This window comes from Bubalus kerabau, chromosome X, assembly GCF_029407905.1.
Source record: "Bubalus kerabau isolate K-KA32 ecotype Philippines breed swamp buffalo chromosome X, PCC_UOA_SB_1v2, whole genome shotgun sequence".
Lineage (NCBI taxonomy): Eukaryota > Metazoa > Chordata > Mammalia > Artiodactyla > Bovidae > Bubalus > Bubalus kerabau.
Window position 1 is genome coordinate 107,504,005 of NC_073647.1, and position 21,202 is coordinate 107,525,206.

A 21,202-nucleotide genomic window follows, 5' to 3' on the forward strand; every position below is an offset into this window, starting at 1 on the left:
TTTCCAGGCAAGAATACTGGAGTGGGTTGCCATTTCCTTCTCCAGGGGATTTTTCCTAACCCAGGAATCGATCCCAGGTCTCCTGCATTGCAGGCAGATTCTTTACCTACTGAGCTATGAGGGGAGCACCAGCCCTCAAATCCCCTCCGTGCCCGCCTGGGTTGAGTTAGGAAAGACTCTGAACAGAACAAATGGGTGCAAGAGATGAGTCAGCCCAGGCGAGGCAGAAGTGCCAGTGAAAATCCTGCCAGTGTGACTGGGCAACACCCAGAAGTGGGGGGCAAACAGGGCGGGGGTTCCTATTCCAAGTGTGAGGATTTAGAGGCACTGTCTGTGATAAGTCTTGGTCATGCACCTACTGAAGGGATGGCTGTGTGATCTGGGTCGAGTTGTCTTCCTCTTCTGGCCTCAGTTTCCTCCTCTGTGAAGTGGGTCGATTACTCACTCTATTCTAGTGCATCATATCTAGTATAAAAGGTGGTCTGTCAGTAGTAACTGTCATGCGTAGTGCTTGTGCCCTCCACCCTAAGCCACTTGCACCATGTGAAACTGTCCCATTGGTGGGGATGTGGGACACGGTGAGGAGACCTTGATCTGTCATCACAGGGAGCCCAAAGATGGCTCAGGCCCTCGAAGAGACTGGCAAAGGGGCTCAGAAGGTGGGAACCCAAAGAGTCTAGCAAAGGGGCTTGGCAGGGGGCAAGTTCCCCTTTCATTTCTGCCACTGCCAAGTGAGGAAGAAGAGTCGCCTGCTCTGGAACCAAGGACTGGACGGTGATCTACAGGTTGCACCCATTCTAAGCAAGTCAACAGATTAAATATGATTTTTATTAACTCAAGTCTTTTTTTAGAGGGGTTGCTAGCTAAACGGAAGGATTCACACTAAGATTCCGATACGCGGCTGTCCTATAGTCCTGACCGAGTATGGGAAGATAAGACTCAGGGAGAAGGAGGGCAGCAGGGGCGCGGAGATGAACAGGTCTGGCTTTGCCAATACCCACCCACTCAGCACATCTTCCCTTCCGGAGCGGTTCGCGGCATCTGCGCATGCTCCTTCCGCCCCTGTCAGGCCCTCCGAGGGGTCACCCTGTGCTCTGTGGAGGTGGGGTCCGCGCATGCGCGTCCTGCTCGCCCTGTTCTGCCTGAGGGGCGGAAGAGTCAGTTGTGGAACTGGCCAGTGCGATTGAAGGGACGACTGCGGCCAGACCCATAGGAAGTGACTGTTAGGGGATGTGGACAAAGCGGCGTGCGACAACAACAGGTCACAGAGAGAAGACGAGGGGTGCGGCCGCCCGGGGCAGTTTAGGCAGGCGCAGAGTCCTCGACGGTAGCGCTTGTGGGTCCTCCTTTCTTCCGGATTGCAGTTTGTGGTGCCCGCGGGAGGCAAAAAACCAGAGAACGGAACGGGGTGGGTGTGTTAGACCCAGAGGAAACCCCTCTCCGTCCCGTCCTCACATCTCCGAGGCCTAGAGAGGACTCAATCTTAGGTCCATTGTACCCCATATCATCCCCCTGAAGAAAAGCTAAATTTGCTCAGTAACTGCGCCAGACCCCACCCTCAGTCTTTCAGTCAGTTCCAAAGGGCTCACCCACACTCCAGGGGACTCTGAGTCGAAAAGGGGGTCCGTGGAACAGGGTGGGATTACAGCAATTGAAAAAATTGGTCTGGAGCCGTCTCTGGCCTGGGAAAACCGCTGCTTCCACAGATAAGCCGAGGGGAGCAGGCGCGGGCGCAGAAGAGTGACTTCAGACCACAGAACAGGTAGTGTAGACTGAATGAGGTACGAATTGGCCCAGTGAAGACGGAATTAGGTGCTAATTGGCCCAATCTGAGACTGGGTTAATAGCTGACTTCTGACCCCCAGGCCCCTGTAAGGACAGCGAAGGGAGCCTTTGACTGCTCCAGCTACAGGTGTGAGGTCACAGAGGCACTGGGGCTCTTGAAGCTTGATGCTTCTTCTGAATGAAGACGGCCCAATCATATTAAGTAACATGTATATATGAGGTGCTGTTTTGAGTATATTTACTTTGTTAGGCCTCAGGACAACCCTATGAGGTAGGGATTACAATCACCCTCAGTTTACAGATAAGCATGTGAGTGCTTCTCTAGTAAGGAGTAAAGCAGGACTTCACATTCAAGGCAGTCTGGCTCCAGAGTCTGCACTCCTCTAAGAGCACAACCTACAGATGTACACAATCTACAATCCGGGTAAGAGACCAGATAAGGGAGACCCACTAAAAGGTCAAACTTGGAACTTACTTCCTGAGCACCTACTCTCACACTGCTGTGTTTCTCATACACCATTTCAGTCTTCCCAATAATCTTGTGCAGAAGGAATTGCTTGGATACAGAGACAAAGAGATGTTCGATATGCTGCCCCAGATTACACAGATAGTAGTTGAACCAAGTTGATGAAGCAACTTGACTCACATAACAAGTTAACCAAGACAAATGACGAGACTAAAATCTAGGCCTCTTATCTACCAATCTTGGGGTCTGTATGGTCAAGGACCACTCAAGATGGCTGTTCTCTTGCTCTGTGTACATCCCCTGCTGGACCAGTGCCTGCTTCACCTATACCCTACTCACATGACTGACTTTCCCACATACTTGCCCCAGGCCCCAGCTACTGACGAATGTTCTTATCAGTGGGGCAGTGAGGGGCGTGCTCCTCTGCTAGTTTCTGGTAACCAATGAGCCAACCTGACGTCAGTTCCCCCTATAACTGGCGGTCTCCCCTTCCCCAGGGCGAAGACTGCAGCCATGTCCTGCCCGCCATCCACAACACACAGTGAGGTGTCGCTCCAGGACCTTGCTTCAGACATGTAAGATCCCCCATCCATTAAACCACTGATGTCTTTGTCTTGGGCTCTGGGCTCTTCGGTCTTGAAGCTGGGCATGCACAGGCCTTGTAGGCCTGCGGGGTAGCAGCCCAACAGGGTCGTTTTACTACATGCATTTTTAAAAAACATTTTTTATTTTATCTATTTGTGGCCACGCTGGGTCTTTGTTGCTATGCACTTTCTCTAGTTGTATCAAGCGGGGGCTACTCTCTAGTTGCCATGTGTGGACTTCTCATTGCGGTGGCTCCTCTTGTTGTGGCGTATGGGCTCTAGAATGCACAGGCTCAGTAGTTGTGGTACACGGGATTATTTGCCCCATGGCATGTGGAATCTTCTCAGAACAGGGATTGAACCTGTGTGCCCTGCATTGGCAGATTCTTAACTACAGGACCACCAGGGAAGTCCCCTACTATATGCATTTTAACAAACATTTATTTGTTCATTCAGCAAATGTTTGTTGTGCCAGTCATTCTTGGAGGCACTTAGGATTCAGCAGTGAACAAAATAAACATGGTCCCTTCCCTCTGAGGGAGGGTGAAGGTAGAGAGTGTAAAATATCAACAAAGCTAGACTTTAAAGCTAGACAGAGGATGAGATGGTTGGATGGCATCACCAACTCCACAGATATGAGTTTTGAGCAAGCTCCGGAAGTTGGTGATGGACGGGGAAGCTTGGCGTGCTGCAGTCCATGGGGTCGCAAAGAGTCAGACATGACTGAGTGACTGAACTGAACTGAGACTCTAAAGCAGTGAAAACAGATTTTGTTTAGTAAGTACTGACAGTAGGGGAAAAAGCTGGGCTCCATTCCGATTTGTGCAGGGTGTTTTAAAGGGAGAATGAGAGAGGAGGAACAAGCAGGGGCTCAAGTAGAGTGAGGGAAGTGAAAAATTTTAAAAATACAGTTGGTCAGTGTAAGAGTGATTATGTTACTCAAAAACTGGGTTTGCTTCCTGGTGGGTGTCGAGGCAAAAGATACAACCAAGGCAAAGAGCAGGAGAAAGAAGAATTTATTATTACTTGAAGCAAGTAAGGAAAACAGTGGGGATTTTCCCCAAAGCAGTGTCTCCCTGAACAGCAAAATTGGGGAAGTTTTAAGCTGAGGGTACATAAATATTCTATTACGAGATTGCGTGGTGTATGTATATCCATGGCAGGGTTGGGGTGGGGGGAGCTTGAGCAGTGGAAAATTCAGCATAGAACTGGGGCAAAAGTTGTCAGAGTCCAAGCTATAGTTGAAGCCATGATGGTCAGCAAAGGTCAACATCATCATCCCTTAGGTTCCAGTTGATCTGGTAATTGAGTGCTGGAGGTAGGTTTGAATTCTGCAAAACAGCTCAAGAAAGTGCTTCAGGCTAATCTTTACCTTTGAAACAGAACTGAGAGTCTTTACAGCTGATTCATTATCTTTGCTATTATTACTTCTCTTTCCTGACAACAGTTGTTTGTTCTTTTGTTTCCTTAAGATGTGTTCAAGGGCATGTCTTCAAGGGCAATCATTGTGGCCAGGCTTAGATCACGAAATGGCTTAGGCCTAAAATGGCTTCTCTCTCTCTTTTTAAAATTGAAGTATGGTTGATTTACAATGTTGTGTTAGTTTCTGGTGTACAGCATAGTTATTCAGTTTTATATATATATGGCATATTCTTTTCTATTATGGTTTACTACAGAATATTGACTATAGCTCTCTGTGCCATACAGTAGGACCTTGTTGTTTATCCATCCTATGTATAATAGGTTGCTTTCGCTAATCCCAAACTCCTAGTCCTTCTTTTCCCTACCTCTCCTCCCGCTTGGCAACTATAAGTCTGTTTTCTAAGTCTGTGAGTCTGTTTCTGTTTCGTAGATAAGCTCATTTGTGTCATATTTTAGATTCCACATATAAGTGATATCATATGGTATTTGTCTTTCTCTTTCTCTCTCTTTTTTTTTGGCATGCCTTGCGGCTTTTGGGATCTTCGTTCTCAGACCAAGGAACCGGGCTCCAGCGGTGAAAGTGCTGAGTCCTAACCACTGGTCCAGCAGATAATTCCCTTCTTTCTCTTTCTTGATATACTTCACTTAATATGATAATCTCTAGGTCCATCCGTGTTTCTGCAAGTGGCATTATTTCATTCTTTTTTATGACTGAATAATATTACATTGTATACATTTACTACATCTTTGTCCATTCATCTGTTGATGGACATTTAGGTTGCTTCCGTGTCTTGGCTATTGTAAATAGTGCTGCTTTCTCTGAATATATGTCTGGGAGTGGAATTACTGGATCATATGACAACTCTTTTTAGTTTTTAGACTGAAAGCAGATTTATTCAGGGAGATACATACTCTATTGACAGAGTAGGCCATTTGAGAAGGTAAAAGACCTTTTTAGTTTTTTAAGAAAACTCCATACTATTTTCCATAGTGGCTGCACAAATTTACATTCCCACCAACAGTGTAGGAGAGTTCCCTTTTCTCCACACCCTTTCCAGCATTTGTTATTTGTAGACTTTTTAATGGTGGCCATTCTGACCAGTGTGATAAAATGGCTTCTCTTATGTCAAAAAGCTGTATCTGGTTCTTTTCTTCTGGGGAGGCCCCCTACCCTATTGGCTTACAATTAGGCCAGCTGTGTCTGTTAGCTGGCAATTATTGAAGTTAGGATTATTCTATCCTCTCATAGTTACTGGGAAGGAAACGGAGGCCCTATCCTTCCTTGATTATATTTCAAAGGACTGGCTCTCAGGACCTTGAGAAAGATGTTTCTGAGTCCTAGGAGATATATGTATATACATAAACGTATGGGCTTCAGTGGTAAAGAACCTGCCTGTCAATGCAGGAGACATAAGAGACTCAGGTTCGATCCCTGGGTCAGGAAGATTCCCCTGGAGGTGGGCATGGTAACCCACTCCAGTATTCTTGTCTGGAGAATCCCATGGACAGAGGAACTTGGCAGGCTACAGTCCATAGGGTTCCAAAGAGTACATCTTAAAGAGACAGAGGAATTCACAATCAAAGAGACAGAGAAATTCACAATTGTAAGCCCTTTTTAGTAAATGCCGTAAGAGAGATCAGCGGCCTGTCATCAGGTGTTGGCTAGAACAAATGGTAGCTTGTTTTGACAACCCTGAACTTTTTCAGACAGGAACTTAAAAGGAGGCTATGTCATCCAGGCACCCAGCCTTAGGCTGTTAGAAAGTGAGGTGAAAGTGAAATTGCTCAGTCGTGTCCAACTCTTTGTGACCCCATGGACTGTAGCCTACCAGGTTCCACCATCCATGGGATTTTCCAGGCAAGAATACTGGAGTGGGTTGCCATTTCCTTCTCCAGGAGATCTTCCCTCCCCAGGGATTGAACCCAGGTCTCCTGCATTGTAGGCAGACACTTTACCATCTGAGCCACCAGGGAAGGCTGTTAGAAGTCAGGCTAAAATTTGGGCAAGTCCCTTAGTACAGGGTTTGGGTGGGAGGGGTTGTGATGTTTGAATGGAGTGTTCCCTGCAAAGAGATTTCACAGTTCTCTAGGGAGGTGGAATCAACAATAAACTTGTAAATAAGCCTTTCAGGGTGTAGTGAGGGTACTGAAGGCCTGGGAGACTTGGAGAAAGGATTGGCTGTATTGGCGAACTGAAAACCCTGATCTGCAAAGGTTTGGGAAGTAAAGAAAGAAGTGGGAGGGGCAAGGCAGGGAGAGCCAGTGAAAAGCCCTGAGGCAGGACCAGGCTCCTCTCAGCCAGGGTCAGAGTAAAGGCCAGTGGCTTGGGAATGCAGATAACATGCAGTGAAAGCAGTGCAGGAAAGCAGGGGAGGGTGGGACAATTGAAGTCTGAGATCTTGGGGATAGTCACAAGCCACATCACAAGTACTTATTTTATGTGTTAGCAGTACTGCCCTATAAAGTCATGAAAGTTTTCCCTGTACGGAAGACATCTTGTGCTGAGAGGGTGAGGATTGAGGATCATTTTTTTAACTGTCTCATTTTATTTATTTTAACATTTTATTGAAATGTAGTTGGAGAAGGCAATGGTACCCCACTCCAGTACTCTTGTCTGGAAAAATCCCATGGACGGAGGAGCTTGGTAGGCTCCAGTCCATGGGGTCGCTAAGAGTCGGGCACGACTGAGCGACTTAGCAGCAGCAGTTGATTTACAATATTATATTTAGTTCCTGCTGTACAGCAAAGTGACTCAGTTATATATATATGCTGCTGCTGCTGCTGCTAAGTCACTTCAGTCGTGTCCGACTCTGTGCGACCCCATAGACGGTAGCCCACCAGGCTCCCCCGTCCCTGGGATTCTCCAGGCAAGAACACTGGAGTGGGTTGCCATTTCCTTCTCCAATGCATGAAAGTGAAAAGTGAAAGTGAAGTCGCTCAGTCATGTCCGACCCTTAGCGACCCCATGGACTGCAGCCTACCAGGCTCCTCCATTTATGGGATTTTCCAGGCAAGAGTACTGGAGTGGGGTGCCATTGCCTTCTCCATATATATGTATATATATATATATATTTTTCATACTCTTTTCATACTCTTTTCCATTATGGTTTATCACAGGATATTAAATATCATCCTATATAGTAGGACCTTGTTTTTTATCCATCCTATGTATAATAGTTGGCATCTGCTAATCCCAAACTCCCATTCCTTCCCTCTTCTACCCACCTTCCCCTTGGCAACCACAAATCTGCTCTCTATATCTGTGAGTCTGTTTTTGTTTCATAAATATATTGATTTATATCATATTTTAGATTCCACATATAAATGATATCATATAGTATTTGTCTTTCTCTTTCTCACTTACTTTGCTTTGTATGATAATCTCTAGGTCCATCCATGTTGCTGCAAATGGCATGATTTCATTCTTTTTTATGGCTGAGTAATATTCCAGTGTGTGTGTGTGTGTGTGTACTGTATTCCATAGTGGCTGCACCAATTTACATTCCTACCAACAGTGTAAGAGGGCTGCCTTCTCACTACACCCTCTCCAGCATTTGTTATTTGTAGACTTTTTAATAATGGCCATTCTAGCTGGTATGAGATGGTACCTCATTGTAGTTTTGATTTGCATTTCTCTAATAATTAGTGATATTGAACATCTTTTCATGTGCCTAAAAAGCAGAGACATTACCGACAAAGGTCCATATAGTCAAAGCTATGGTTTTTCCAGTAGTCATGTATGCATGTGAGAGTTGGACTATAAAGAAAGCTGAGCAACCAAAGCATTGATGCTTTTGAACTGAGTGTTGGAGAAGACTCTTGAGAGCCTCTTGGACAGTAAGGAGATCAAACCAGTCAATCCTAAAGGAAATCAGTCCTGAATATTCATTGGAAGGACTGATGCTGAAGCTGAAGCTCCAATACTTTGGCCACCTCACGTGAAGAACTGACTTATTGAAAAAGACCCTGATGCTGGGAAAAATTGAAGGCAGGAGGAGAAGGGGACGATTGAGGATGAGATGGTTGGTTCAATGGACATGAGTTTGAGCAGGCCCCAGGAGTTGGTGATAGACAGTGAAGCCTGGTGTGCTGCAGTCCATGGGGTTGCAAAGAGTCGGACACGAGTGAGTGGCTTAACTGAACTGAATTGGCCATATGTGTGTCTCCTTTGGAGAAATGTCTATTTAGGTCTTCTGCCCATTTTTCAACTGGGTTATTTGTTTTTTGTGTGTGTTATTGAATTGTAGGGGCTGTTTGTGTATTTTGGAAATTAAGCCTTTGTCAGTCGCATCATTTGCAAATATTTTCTCCAAGTTCATAGAATGTAGTTTTGTTTTGTTTATGACTTTCTTTGCTGTGCAAAAGCTTATAAGTTTGATTAGGTCTCATTTGTTTTTGCTTTTATTTCTATTGCCTTGGGAGACTGACCTAAGGAAACCTTGGTATAATTTATGTCAGAGACTGTTTTGCCTATATTCTCTTCTAGGAGTTTTGTGGTGTCTTGTCTTATATTTAAGTCTTTAAGCCATTTTGAGTTTATTTTAGTATATAATGTGAAGGTGTATTATAGCTTCATTGATTTACATGTAGCTACCCAACTTCCCAACACCACTTGCTGAAGAGACGGTCTTCTCAGGATGAGGGATCCTAAAGTCAATCGTTTCTATGTTCACCTAGCTGTGCTGTGGATCTTGGTACAAGGCTGTGCCAGCCAGGAGAGAGGGGGGCTTTTTCTTTGTTTTTTTGCCTTGCAGAATGTGGGATCTTAGTTCCCCCACCAGGGATTGAACCCTAGCCCCCTGCACTGGAAGCATGGAGTCTTAACCACCAGGGACCACCAGGGAAGTTCCAGGGGCCTTTTTCTAAAATCCACAGGCTAGCCACACTGAACCCAGAGGAGCTGCCTCTGCCCAGGAGGGCACCCGTGTCTGAATCAAATGAAAGTGCTACACGGGTGAACTGTAGCTTGTTTGCCAGGCCCGTGTTTTCCAAGTAGCAGATCAGTTCTGAGGTTGTTGAAAAAGCGGAGCAACTGTCTTAAAAAGCATTATAGGGACTTCCTTGGTGGTCCAGTGGCACTCCTATTGCAAGAGGCCTGGATTCCATCCCTGGTCAGGGAACTAGATCCCACATGCCACAACTAAGAGCTCACATGCCACAACTATAGATCCTGCAGTAAAAAAAGTAACGAGGATCGAAGATCTATGTGCTGCAACTAGGACCTGGCACAGCCAAATAAATAAATACATAATTAAAAAAAAAAGAGCACCATGAACTGTGATTTTGTTACCTTATTACAGAGCCCCTAGTGGCTGCACAGTGGAATTGTTCAACCCCTCTACAAGAAACTGCAGCGGCAACTGAACAAGGGAGAGGATGATAGTTGGGTAGCCACTGACACCTGAGGGTGACTTCATCCAAGTGAAGGAACCCTTATTCCCTTTTCCCCTTCAGGCTCTTCCTGGGTCTCTCCCATTCCTTTTGTTTTCTTCAAGGGAACATACTGAGCATTCATTACTTGGTGGAGTGCATGCAAAAATGTCCTCAGCAACATGTCCAAAATCAGGTAGAGGAAACAGACAAGTTTTAAAAAAAATTATTGTTATTGATTTATACATCTCTATCTTACAAAAAGGATTTGAAGCAGCTGTCAATTCCAAGATCTATCATTTCCTGACACTATACCAGGGCGGACAATAAAATTAAGCTAGGACAAGATGATGATAAAAATCCCTTTGATTTATTTTGCTTTAAAAGTGTTTGTATCTTGGAACTTCCCTGGTGGTCCCGTGGTTAAGAATCCCTCTTGCAGTGCAGGGAACACAGATTCTATCCCTGGTTCAAGAACCAAGATTGCACATGGCGTGGGACAACTAAGCCCATATGCCACAAGTACTGAGCCTGCACTCTACAGCCTAAGAGCTGCTACTACTGAAGCCCGTGCACCTAGAGCCTATACTCTGCAACAAGAGAAGCTATTGCAATGAGAAGCCTGCAACTAGAGAGTAGCCCCCGCTTGCTGTAACTAGAGAAAGCCCATGCACAGCAACAAACAGCCCATGCACTGCAAGGAGGACTTAGTGCAGCCAAAAAAAGTTTATGTCTTTCTCTTGTATAGTTATTTTATCATCTTCTTTTCAAGTGTACAGAAAAGTAGAGAATAATATAAAACACTGCAACTTTTATCAAACCTTCACATTTTGTCATAGTGCTGACAAAATGCTTCACATTTTGTCAAACCTTCAAATTTGGTTTTTATTTTATTATTTTTTATTTTGGCCACACTGTGCAGCTTGTGTGATCTCAGTTTCTCGACCAGGAATTGAATCCAGACCATGGCAGTGAAAGCACGAATCCTAAACCCTGAACCACCAGAAATCTCCCCAGCTTGTGTGTGTGTGTGTATTTGGCTGCACTAGGTCTTCATTGCAGTGCTCCGGCTCTTCCTTGTGGTAGGAGGGCTTTCTCCAGTTGTGGTGCGTGGGCTTAGTTACCTTGTGGCATGTGGGATCTTAGTTAACCGACCAGGGATTGAACCCATGCCCCGCTTTAGTGAAAGCACAGAGTCCTAACCACTGGATTGCCAGGGAATTCCTGATATGGTCTTGTATTGCATGAGTGGTATTAACACTGCATGGCCCTTATGCTGGTTGTGCAGCTCTAGATACTCCCTGCATCTCCACAGTGCTCTCCAGCACCCAAAGAACTTTCAGTTCAGTTCAGTCGCTCAGTCGTGTCCGACTCTTTGCGACCCCATGAATCACAGCACGCCAGGCCTCCCTGTCCATCACCAACTCCCGGAGTTCACTCAAACTCACCTCCATCGAGTCGGTGATGCCATCCAGCCATCACATCCTCTGTCGTCCCCTTCTCCTCCTGCCCCCAATCCCTCCCAGCATCAGAGTCTTTTCCAATGAGTCAACTCTTCGCATGAGGTGGCCAAAGTACTGGAGTTTCAGCTTTAGCATCATTCCTTCCAAAGAAGGGTCTGTTATTTCCTGTGCTCCTCACACAAGCCTCTTAAGAAGGCAGAACAAGTGGCATGATCCCCCATTCAACTCAAGAGGAAACAAACATCCAGAATGAAGGGCTAAGACCACAAAGGGGCAGAGACCCAGGCTCAATGCAGGCTTTCCCAGCTCAGTGCTGTTTCCACTACTCAGTTTCCATTCAGGTCATATCAAGGCAATAAATGTGAACAACTGGAGAACAAGCCAGTGGGAGTGAGAGAAGAGGAGCATGGAGACAGAGTATGAAGAAAGGGTAGAGTTGGGAGGAAAAAATAAGAGCAGAGCCAGGGGCGGGATCTGTATGGATTTAAATCTACCAGTGACTGTCAAGCTTGACAGCTCTTTGGGATCACCTGGGTAACTTCAAGAAGCACTGATGTCTGAGACCCACCCCCAGAGATTCTAAAGTAACCGACCTGCCAGGCCTCCTGAGCAGCAGGATGTTGAAAAGCTCCCCAGCTGATTTTTGAATGTATAGCCTAGGTGAGGACCATTGACTAAGCAGAGCTATTTGTCAGGCAGTGAATTGGTTGAGGGGGCGGTACTCAAAGGCTGGCTTGTTAACCTTAATAAGATCTTAGACTTCAAAGCCTGGCTTGTAAATAAGGTATTGAGATCTTAGCCCTAGATCTAAGGGCTATGGACAAAAATGGGCTAAAATGAAAGGTGATAATCCAGTTTCCTCAGTGCTGTTCATACTAACCTTAAACTATTTTGTTCAGTTATCAGGACTTTAACTTGAAGGGGAGACTAGCAATTTTCAGAATGAATACCAGTAAACCCCGACAGAGCAATAGAATTTGTCAAATATTCTCTAAGTACTTCCTTTGTGCAGGTTCTGTGCTATAGGGAAGTTAGAGAGATGGAAAAATCACAATCCTTGCCCTCCAGAAGCTCAGACTAACTGGCAACCCAGACAAATATATGACAACACCATGTGCAGAGATAAGTCCAAAGTGCGAGGGAATAGAGGGCAGAGAATACCTAACTCTACCTCAGGGGGACTAGCACAGGGGCTCAGAGTGGGCTTCATAGGAGTGCTGTATGAGCTGGGTCTTGAAGGATGAGTAGTAGTTGGTTAAGGGTATGGTTGAGGCTGGGGGTTTGGAAGAGCATGTGCAGAGGCTCAGGCATAAGTGTGGCTTCAGAAGAACAAGTAGTTTGGAATGATACAAGCACAGGGACTAAATATCTGTTGGAGAAGAACCTTACCCTGTAGGCAGCAGGGAATCATCAAAGGAGTGTGTGGAAAACAGCAAAGTCCTTATGGAGGACAGGGTATCTAAACTAGGTCTTGGAAGATGAGTAGAAATGGATGTGGGATGGAAAAGGCTTCCCAAATCAGAGTGGGAGTGGGAAGGGGAATAATGTGGGCAAAAGTGCAGAGGCAGGAATGAGCCTGACATGTATCATGTGCATTGAGGGAATCAATAATCTGGTAGGTAAGTAAGTAAGTAAGTGAAGTTGCTCAGTTGTGTCTGACTCTTTGTGACCCCATGGACTGTAGCCTACCAGGCTCCTCTGTCCATGGGATTTTCCAGGCAATAGTACTGGAGTGGATTGCCATGTCCTTCTCCAGCATCTGGTAGGCATGATCAAAATTATCTGGAGTGCTGTTTAAAAATGTCAGTGCCTGGGCTCCACCAACCCCCTTCCCTGGAGACTCTGATTTATATGGTCTCGGGAGTGGGGCCAGGCCTCAGTATTGGGGAAAAAGTCTCCCAGGTGATCCTAATTTGCGGCTAGACTTGAAAGCCACAGCTGTAAGGAAGTTGTTGGGGAGGTGGATGAGAAGGTAGGCTAGAGTCAGGCAAATTATGATGATAACTGAGCTAGGATTTATTGAATGTTAACTATGTGCCAGAGACTCCATTAATCCATTTAATCCTCATAACCCTATGAGGATAGGTACTGTTACCTTGTGTTGAGGTGAAGAAACAGTAATTTGACCAAAGTCTTATACCAAAGTGTCAGGCAATCTGTCTTCAAAGTGTTTCCTAGAAGGACTTGTATTCCAGGCCAAAGAACTTGGGTTTTCTTCAGTAACCATCTTTGTTAGTTTACTGTGTATCTGTCCAGAATATCTTTATGCATGTACAAGCAATTATGACTAGATATAACCCCCCCTTTCTTACACAAAATGTGGCATACTCACTAGATACACTGTTTTGCATCTTGCTTTATTAACCATATATCCTGGAAATCTTTACAAATCAATACATAGAGAACTTCTTCATTTTTTTATACTTCCGGAGCATTCGTTTGTGTGTATGTACCATAATGTATTTATTCTTGGTTTGTCTTCAGTTTCTAATTATGAAAATGCTGTAATGAATAATCATATGTGCATTTTGCACATTTCCAGAAATGTAATTACTGGGTCAAAGGGTATATGTGCATTTGTAATTTCAGTGAATACTGCCAAGTTGTTCTCCATAGGTCTTATATTATTTTGCATTCCTACCTGCAGTGCATGACAGTATGTAGGTACATTTTTTCATGAAGTTTTACTAATCATTTCAAAGGTCAGTAGAATTGAAAATTTTCTAGCAGGACTGATCAAGAGAAAAAAAGTGAAAATTAAAATTACTAACATCAGGAATAAAAATTAGGACATCACTACATATCCTACAGATATATGAAGGATAATAAGTAAATATAATAAACAAGTTGAGCAATTTGATATCTTACATAAAATGGGCAAGTTCTCTGAAAATAAAATGACTAAGAATGACATTAGAAGAAATAGATACTCTTAATTGTTCCATAACTGTTAAGAAATTGGATTCAACAACATTCCCCTACAAAAAACTCCAGGCCCAGATGACTTCACCAGTGAATGCTATCTAACCTCTAAGGAGGAAATATCAATTCTACATGCCTATTTACAGAAAATAGAGAATGAGGAGATATTTCTTATCTCATTTTATTTCAGCTTACCATGATCAAAACTTGACTGTCTATATCTTCTCATGTTCATTTGGAGAGCTTTGTTTCTCAAGGAATTTGCATATTTTCATCTAAATTGTGAAATTTATTTGCATAAATTGTTCATAGTTCTGTTTTTTGTTTTTAAAATTTTTTAATTGGTGGAAAATTGCTTTACAATGTTGTGTTGGATTCTGCTATACAACAACACAAATCAGTCATAATTATATACAAATCCCCTCCCTGTTGATCCTCCCTCCCCTCCCCCAATCCCACCCCTCTAAGTCATCACAGAGTGCCAGGACAGGCTCCCTGTGTTATATAGCAACTTCCTACTCACTGTTTTACACATGATAGTGTATAGATGTCAATGCTACTTTCTCAATTTGTCCCACCCTCACCTTCCCCCACTGTGTCCACTAGTTCGTTCTCGACTAGGTTCATTAGTACCATTTTTCTATATATCAGTGCCATTTTCCACATATGTTATTAATATACAATACTTTTTTTTTTCTCTTTCTAACTTACTTAACTCTGTATAAGAGGCTCTAGGTTCATCTATTTCACTAGAACTGATATAAATTCATTCTTTTTTATGGCTGAGTTATATTCTGCTGTATATATATACACCATATTTCTTTATCCATTCATCTGTTAATGGACATCTAGGTTGCTTCCATGTCCTGGCTATTGTATATATTGCTGCAATGAACACTAGGGTAGATGTGTCTTTTAGAATTGTGGTTTTCTCAGGGTGTGTGCCCAGTAGTGGGATTGCTAGGTCATATGGTAGATTTATTCCTAGTTTTTTAAGGAATCTCCATACTGTTTTCCATAATAGTATCAGTTTACATTCCCACCAACAGTGCAGGAGGGCATTGTTGTTCAGTCCCTCAGTCATGTCCGACTGTTGTGACCCCACGAACTGTAGCATGCTAGGCCTCCCTGTCCTTCACAGTCTCCCAGAGCTTGCTCAAACTCATGTCTATTGAGTCAGTGATGCCATCCAACCATCTCATCTTCTGTCTCCCCCTTCTTCTCCCACCCTCAGTCTTTCCCAGCACCAAGGTCTTTTCCAGTGAGTCAGCTCTTCGCATCAGGTGGCCAAAGTATTGGATTTTCAGCTTCAGCATCAGTCCTGCCAGTGAATATTCAGGGTTGATTTCCTTTAGAATTGACTGGTTTGATCTCCTTGCAGTCCAAGGGATTATCAAGAGTCTTCTCCAGGACCACAGTTCAAAAGCATCAATTCTTTGGCACTCAACTTTCTTTATGGTCCAACTCTCACATCCATACATGACTACTGGTAAAACCATAGCTTTGACTCTACAGACCTTTGTTGGCAAAGTGATATCTTTGCTTTTGAATATGCTGTCTAGGTTTGTCATAGCTTTTCTTCCAAGGAGCAAATATGTTTTAATTTCATGGCTGCAGTCACCATCCCCATTGATTTTGGAGCCCAAGAAAATAAAGTCTAGCACCGTTTCCATTTTTCCCCCATCTATTTGCCATAAAGTGATGAGACTGGATGCCATGATCTTAGTTTTCTGAATGTTGAGTTTTAAGCCAGCTTTTTCACTCTCCTCTTTCACCTTTATCAAGAGGCTCTTTAGTTCCTCTTCACTTTCTGCCATTAGGGTGGTATCATCTGAATATCTGAGGTTATTGATATTTCTCCTGGCAATCTTGATTCCCACGTGTGCTTCATCCAGCCCTGCATTTCACATGATGTACTTTGCATAGGAGTTAAATAAGCAGGATGACAATATACAGCCTTGACACACTCCTTTCCCAATTTGGACCTTTCTGTTGTTCAACAACCAGTCTGTTGTTCCATGTCCAGTTCTAATTGTTGCTTCTTGACCTGCGTACAGGTTTCTCAGGAGGCAAATAAGGCGGTCTGGTATGCCTATCTCTTTAAGAATTTTCTGCAGTTTGTTGTAATCTGTGTAATAACACAGTCAAAGGCTTTAGCATAGTCAATGAAGTAGAAGTAGATGTTTTTCTGGAATTCCCTTGCTTTTTCTATGAGCCAACAGATGTTGGAAATTCCCCTGTTTTAATACTTGCAATGTCTATAAGACCTGTAGTGATATCCTTGTTTTAAAAAAAATTTATTTGGGACTTCCTTGGTGGTTCAGTGGTTAAGACTTTGCCTTCCAACTCAGGGGGTGTGGGTTCAATCCATGGTTGGAGAGCTAAGATCCTATGTGCCTTGCAGCCAAAAGACCAAATCATAAAAAGCAGAAACAATATTGTAATACATTCAATAAAGACTTTAAAAATGGTTCATATAAAAAAAATATATATATATATCTTAGGACTTCCCTGGTGGTCCAGTGGTTAAGAATCTGCCTTTCAATGTAGGGAACATGGGTTTGATCCCTGGTCCAGTAAGATTTCACATGCCAAGGAGCAACTAAGCCCATGCACCACAACCACTGAGCCCATGTGCCAGAACTACTGAAGCTCACGCACCTAGAGCCTGTGCTCCACAAGAGAAGCCACCATGCTAAGAAGCCCATGCACTGCAATGAAGAGTAGCTCCCGCTCACCACAGCTAGAGAAAGTTTGAGGGCAGCAACAAAGACCCAGCATGGCCAAAAATAAAAATATATGAATAAATAAATAAATAAAAATTAAAAAAACCCAAAGCAATAGCAAAAAGGAAAAAAAAGGAAGTACAGAAAACAAACACATAGGAAACAAATACATAAAAAAAATATATATTAATAACCAAGAGTTGGTTGTTAGAAATCTTATTTAAGAATTGATAAACACCTAGAAAAACTAATCAAGAATAATGAGAGAATATACTAATAACAAATATCAGGAATAAAAAGGACATCACTACACGGGACTTCCCTGGCAGTCCAGTGGTTAAGATTACATGCTTCCAGTGCAGGGGCATGAGTTTGATCCCTAGATAGGGAACTGAGATCCTGCATACCTTGTGGTATGGCCAAAAATAATAATAATAGATAGACAATTTTTTTAAGATTTAATTTTTAAAAGGTTTTAAAATTTATTTATTTATTTATTTTTGGCTGTGCTGGGTCTTCATTGCTGTGTGTGGGCTTTCTCTAGCTGTGGCAAGCAGGGGCTACTGACCAGGGGTCAAACCCATGTCCCCTGCATTGGCAGGCCGATTTTTATTCATTGCCCTACCAGGGAAGTCCTGCCTTGGGTTTTATATATTCCTCATGTTCTAGTTCCTTAAGATGAAATCTGAGGTTATTTAGCTTCAAGGTTTTCTTTTCCCTACATATGCACCCAGGCTTATAAAAGTACAGCTTTGGCTGTATCTCCTGGTTTTGATATAATCTATGCACATTATCATTCAGTTCTAATTTCTAACTTGATTTCTACATTGACCCATCTGTTATTTAGTGATGTACTACTTAATTTCCCAGGAGTTCTAGATGTTTGTCATCATATTGTTAGTTATGATATCATATATTTCTTTTTAAATATGTATTTCATTTAAAAAATAATTTTATTTATTTATTTTTGGACATGGTGGGTTTTCGCTGCTGTGCTGGCTTTTCTCTAGTTGCAGTGAGCAGGGGCCCCCCTCTACTTGTGGTGCACAGGCTTCTCATTGTGGTGGCTTCTCTTGCTGAGCACAGGCTCTAGGGCATGTGGGCTCAGTAGTTGCTGCTCCCAGATTCTAGAGCACAGGCTCAATTGATCCATGGCATGTGGGATCTTCCTGGATCAGAAATCGAACCCATGTCTCCTGCGTTGGCAGGCAGATTCTTTACCACTGAGTCAACAGGGAAGTCCCTATTTGTTTCTTTATTTGGCTGGGCCATGTCTTCATTGTGGCATATGGGGTCTTTTAGTTGTGGCATGTGAACTCTTTTTTTTTTAAATTGTTAACATGCACAAAGTTTATTTTGTATACATTTCTTATTTCCTCTGGCCTTGTCTTAACCTTCCATGGCATGCGAACTCTTAATTGTGGCAGGTGGGATCTTTAGTTGCTGCATATGAGATCTAGTTCCCTCAGTTCAGTTCAGTCGCTCAGTCGTGTCCGACTCTTTGCGACCCCATGAATTGCAGCACGCCAGGCCTCCCTGTCCATCACCAACTCCCGGCTGACCAGGGGTCAAACCTGGGCCCTCTGGATTGGGAACACAGAGTCATAACCACTGGACCACCAGGGAAGTCCCAATACCACATATTTCTACTATTATGAGAGGATATGCTCTGAGATATTTCAGCAGTTTGAAATTTATTAAGCTTACTCTAAAACTCTGGATGTGGTTAATTTTGATAAATGTTCTGTATGCATTTCAAAAAGTTTATTATGCTGTTATTGGCTCTAATGTCCTGTATATGTCAGTTATTAATAATTGTTCAGATGTTTTATATCCTTCCAGACTCATGTGGTAGAACTGGAGATGTTTGGGTCTAAGTTCTTATTTTTTATATCAAAGTATATTTGATATACTTTGCACAATATTATTTATATGTTTCAGGTACACAACATAGTTATTCAAAAATTTTAAAGATTTTATTGCATTTATAGTTATAATAAAAAATTGGCTATATTCTCTGTGCTGTACAATGTGTCCTTGTAGCTTTTTTATTTTATACATAGCAGTTTGTACCTCTTAATCCCCTACCCCTCTCTTGTTGCCCCCTCTCTCCCCCCACTGGTAACCACTAGTTTGTTCTCTATATCTGTGAACCTGTTTTTTTTTTTTTTTGCTATATTCACTAGTGGTTTTATTTTTTAGATTCCACATGTAAATGATCTCATACAGTATTTGTCGTTCTCTGTCTGACTTTATTTCACTTAGTATAATACCCTCCAAGTCCATTCTTGTTGTGGCAGATGGCAGAATTTCATTCTTTCTTATGATCGAGTAGTATATATATGCATCACATCTTTATCCATTCATCTTTGATGAACACTTAGATTGCTTCCATATCTTGGCTATTGTAAATAATGCTATGAACATTGGGGTGCATGTATCTTTTCTAATTAGTGTTTTCTTTTTTTTTTCAGTTAAATACTCAGGAGTGGATTTGCTGGGTCATGTGATAGTTCTTTTTTTTTTGGCTGTGCTGGGTCTTTGTTGCTGCACTTGAGCTTTCTCTAGTTGTGGCGAGTAGGGGCTGCTCTCTAAGTTTCAGTGCGAGGGCTTCTTATTGTGGTGGTTTCTCTTGTTATGTAGATTAGGAATCTGGGCTTCAGTAGTTGAAGCTCATGAGTTCTAGAGTGCGGACTCAATAGTTGTGGCACAGGGGCTTAGTTGCTCCACAGCATGCGGGATCTTTCCTGGACCAGAGCTCATACTGGTGTCCCCTGCATTGCAAGGTGAATTCTTAACCATTGGCCCACCAGGGAAGCCTATTTTTGTTTTTTTGAGAAACCTCCATACTATTTTCCCTAGTGGCTGCACCATTTTATATTCCCAACAACAGTACACAAGGTTTCCTTTTTCTCTACATCCTAACCAACACTTGTTATTTATAGACTTTTTCAGTGATAGCCATTCTGACAGGTGTGAGGTGAAATCTTATTGTGATTTTGATTTGCATTTCTCTGATTAACGATGTTGAGAATCTTTTCATGTTTTGGAATGCACTCTTACTTCCAGAGTACCTGATACTATTGATTTCAGAGTCATTTGGGGATTCCACTTTTAATATCATGCTGATTTTTATCCTCCCAACTGCTAGTATATGATTTTGATTTCTCTGTTCTGCTATTACCACTCATCCATATGCCTCCTATATACCAAAATACATTCCAGAATTTTCTTCTCCAACTCTTGTCCTCACGGGTTGATGTCTTTTATTTTGGAGGCACAATTTGAAGAATTACTTAAATTTGGAATAGGTGATATGCATTTACTTAAAAAATGAAGATTAACAGGTGTGCAGTGAAAAGCTTCCTGCCATTGCTGTCCATCTACCCGGTATCCACCCTCCCCCACATTGTTGTTGTTCAGTCACTAAGTCGTGTCTGACTCTTTGCAACCCCATGGACTGCTAACATTATTCTTTTTTTTTTGGTCACGAGGCTTATGGAATCTTAATTCTTTCACCAGGAATTGAACCCCAGGCCATCAGCAATGAAAGTGTGGAGTTCTAACCACTGGACTGCCAGAGAATCCCTTAAAATTATTCTTTATTAATAATATTCTAGTGTTTTCATTCTCTTCCCCCCACTCAACTCTCTGTATCTCATAGAGATTTTAAAAAATTTATTAATAGAACTTGTCATCCATACACAAAAATAAAGAATAATTCTGAAAGGAGGAACAGTTTGAGTCTTATGAACTGTCAAAACAACCACACTGGAAATACTAGGAACAGAATCCAGTGTGAGCAGGAAGAACATAGAGTTAAAGGAAAAGAAGGTCCAGATAAAAGTAAAAGAGTAGAATAGAAACCCCAAGATCTCAGAGACCAAGTTCCCACAGTTTTGAGCTCTTTACAAAAACAGAAGAGGGAGCTATAAAGCCATGAAGTTAAAAAAGCAATCCTGAACCATGCTTCCTTTCTAAACATTCAAGAAAATTGATTTTATATAAAAGAAGGGAAGTCAAATCTCATATAACATTATTACAAGAAAAAAGAGGATAAGGAGCAGAATAACACCCCTATGGATAATAAGAAAATGTCAGAAAGACAAACAAAACCAATGAAACTTCCATCCTAGTATTTCCAAATGAACTAAGAGATTAATAAATGATATAAGATATGAAAGAGCAGCTTAAATTAGAATGAGAAAAATCCAAAAATGAAGTAATAGAATTAAAGAATTAGAAATAACTAAGACTCATTTCAGAAACAAAGACTGAACTAGAAGGAACATAATAAACACAACAGATAATGGCTTAAGAAAAATAGATGAAAAGGAGGAAAGCTTTTAAGATAAAAAATAAATGAAAAGAGGGGCTTCCCTAGTGGTTCAGTGGTAAAGTATCTACTTACACAGGAGACACAGGTTCAATCCCTGATCCTGGAAGATCCCACACGCTGTTGAA

At 42.5% G+C, this 21,202-nt stretch overlaps 1 long non-coding RNA gene across 1 annotated transcript; it reads left to right on the plus strand.

Annotated features, from left to right (window-relative positions):
- The first annotated feature begins 1,640 nt into the window (after nt 1–1,640).
- LOC129639633 (uncharacterized) lies at nt 1,641–20,456 on the plus strand. Its single transcript, XR_008708518.1, has 3 exons — nt 1,641–1,762; nt 2,749–2,826; nt 20,261–20,456. It is a non-coding gene; the product is annotated as an uncharacterized LOC129639633 (long non-coding RNA).
- The last annotated feature ends 746 nt before the right edge of the window (nt 20,457–21,202 follow it).